This window comes from Mya arenaria, chromosome 5, assembly GCF_026914265.1.
Source record: "Mya arenaria isolate MELC-2E11 chromosome 5, ASM2691426v1".
In the NCBI taxonomy this organism is placed as follows: Eukaryota; Metazoa; Mollusca; class Bivalvia; order Myida; family Myidae; genus Mya; species Mya arenaria.
Window position 1 is genome coordinate 74,460,621 of NC_069126.1, and position 3,240 is coordinate 74,463,860.

A 3,240-nucleotide genomic window follows, 5' to 3' on the forward strand; every position below is an offset into this window, starting at 1 on the left:
ATTTTGGTTTTCGTTAACTGATTCGTTAAAATGTAAAGTACCATTTGAGGTACTTTAAATTTTTCGTTAACATAACGACTGATTTAACGGTTTCGTTATCGTTAAAATTTCCAACAACCGAAATTTAGCGAAATAAATTAAACGAAGATATTTAACGAAAATTTAGCGATTTTAGTTATTTTAACGATAAAATTCATTGTTATGTATTTAACGAATGTTCCAACAACCGGGCCAATATTTTACATGAATTTCATTCGCAGCAAAGTGAAACTGAAACAGAACAATTTCATTCCGCCATTGAGTGTATTATTTTAATACTATATATTGTATTGCATAACTTAGACATAATGCCATACTTATATTAACACAATTATTTGAATGCTATGTATAGATTTGCGAATTAACAAACATTTGCTCTCAATCACGTTATGTTGTCAACTAGTTAAATGTAACTATTTTAATCAAATACAAGTCATACCTTCAGTAGCTAATAGTCTTCTGTTTCGTCGTCGGCTATTACCGCCACTACATCGCCAACAGTCAGAATATCTGACAGAAATGCTTCCTCGTCGCCACACTCGTACGTAGCACTGAATTCACCTTCCGGTACATTCCCCACGTTAACTTTGGTAAGTTCTCCCGTCTTATCCAAGTTATCACAAGGGCTGGAACCTTATTGAAAATTTAAGTAATTAAGATTAACATAAATATGATTTCATAGCTTAACATTCTTGTTACTGCACTGATAAGAGCGTTACTTTAAATAAATAACCAAAGAAAACACTCGCAAATGTAGTGAAATAATATTATATATCTTACCGAACAAGCAGTTATCGCACGTGTAACAGGATTGTTCACGAATGGTAATGGTGCCCGGGCAGCAGGTTGACATCTGATGCACTCTTCTGTTGTTCGGAACAGCACTAAATTTGTAGGTAGTGGATCTATCAATCGACTCGATGTAAGCGAATATTCTCCTGAGATATATGCCTGACTTAGGTGTGCACAAATTTTCTTTGGCGAAGTCAAACACGTCACGTGCACTTTGGATAGACTCGCCTTTCATGACGGCAATGTCGAGCTGTCGTTTTAGTAATCCCCCCGCAGCATCTTGAGGGCCTTTTGCGTGACTGGTTTCGCAGAAGTTTCGTTCAAATCTTTATATATATATATTTATATAACCATGTTTCTCACAGAGCAATGTTGAAACCCCCATGCAAGTTCTGCTCTTGTATTGGCAAGAGCACCCGTCAGTAAATTCAATCATGTCGTCAACTTTACAACCGACGTTGTCAAGGTGATGTTTGATTCTCTCTTGAACATTTGACACAAAGTAATGGTCATGTGTTATGTCAGGGCTTATTGCGTATAATACTTCAGTGACAATTGTGTCTTCACTAAGATGATCGTATTCTAAAACAGCGTGCCTGTATACAACAGATACGTGCATTGACACTTCTGTTTTCCCAAAGTATGTCGACTGCAGTTCTTGTTTCTCAATACAACGATAGTTCTCGCTAAAGTCATGAATGACGAGACATTGGTTCATCTGCAAACTGCTTTTCAGTGTTGACAATTGTTCCTGCTGCCAGTGTGCACTGAACTGATGTTCAGAATATGTGACCAATAACTGACGAAAATAATCGAACATTTTGGCAGCGGACGTGTTTTTCTTAACCATCATTAACTTCTTCTTATCAATGGTTTCTTTCACCTTAACCCGTACATACTCGTACTTTTCCCAGTTTACGGATTGAGTATCTGGAACCGACTCTAGAAATAGTGGTGATTTGTGTACACCACAGTTTGGACAGGTGCGCCGAATGCATTATATACGGTTGTACTTAGAGTTGGCCGGTTTCGGACACATCGTTGTCTGTACCACGTCTGTGAGGTGCTCGTATGATAGGTGAGTGCGGTCATGTTTTCTGTTGTACTCCATGCATTTCCTGAACAGAAGTATGGCCTCTACGTGCTTTCGACAGCAGCACGTGTTCCGGTCCTTTGGGCGTAGTGGTTGAACAAAAAATGGCCTCAATCGTTCAAAACATCGTTGACTTATTTTGATGTTGCTGTGTGTCATTTTGAAATCTTCATAAATTTCAGATTGCGTTTTTTCCATTATGTAAAGAGGGTGAGATAAGTAAGTCTTATATCCGGTTCTTAGACGCTTTACATCCGCCTTATTTCCGGTCGGCCGTGAGTTGTTTGGTGATAGCCATGCATCATAGATGATATGTTTCGTTGCGTCAATAAGCTTATCACTTCTGGCTTTCCTGCTGGTTGCTGTATAACATGCCTTTTCGGATGTCAAGTATACTGTTCTTTTCTTGTATCCGCCAGTAACCCTCCATCTTCTTAGCCCTAGTTTCCTTGCAGTGTGAACTTGATACTTGGATTCTATTAAGTTTTCACCGCTTACACTTGCTGTCAGAATATTTATCGCAGCTCTTGCTTCGTCACTTCTTTTTTTTCCTCAAATTTGTCACCATACTTTTAACATTTGTTACAATCATTTCACTAAGCCCATTTTCTGTATGCGGAGTGTTCTCTTTCACTAATTCATTGAAAATCTTTCTTTGTGCTGTCGGTGTTCCTGGAACTACATCTTTGATTTTCTTAAGCTGTCTGCATTTTTCCATTCTGTTTTTAAGTGTGTATGTGGTGTCGGACCTAACGTTGCTTTTAGCCTTGTATTTCGCTTGATATTCTCTGTTACGTTTTTTTTCTGATATCTTTTCTCTTGATTTTCGTTTCCTTTCGGCGGAGCTTGAAACAACATTTTCTTTAATTGACCGTTGTTGCTTTTTATGCGTGTTAAGTTTTTCGGCATTTTGATGGTAGTAATGAAGCTTGTATATTTGAATCGTCTCTTTCTTTTTTTGTCGATAGTAGGTTATTTTTTCTGCTCCAGTTTTAAACTTCATCTAAATAGTGGAGAATAAAGTATTTATACATTATTCATTTGAATTTCATTTTAATCAAATAAGTTATGATTGAATTATAATTATATTGCAATGTTCGGATATAATCGTAATACGTAAACGTTATTTAGTTTTCAAACGTAACGTCGACATTACATTAATTTCAAGGCTGTGACATCGTGGCTAGATTTTGCAATTTTCTTGTGTTAAATTCAGTTTATATTCAACTTAAGACAAATGCACACAAATCTGTAGACAATTTTATGTACTTTTAGACTGTAGTTGCAGCTTTATAAACAAATGCATATTTCTTTAA

At 36.8% G+C, this 3,240-nt stretch overlaps 1 pseudogene; it reads right to left on the reverse strand.

The window, feature by feature from the left end:
• Window positions 1–1,828: 1,828 nt before the first annotated feature.
• On the reverse strand, window positions 1,829–2,927 carry LOC128235956 (uncharacterized; annotated as a pseudogene).
• Window positions 2,928–3,240: the final 313 nt, after the last annotated feature.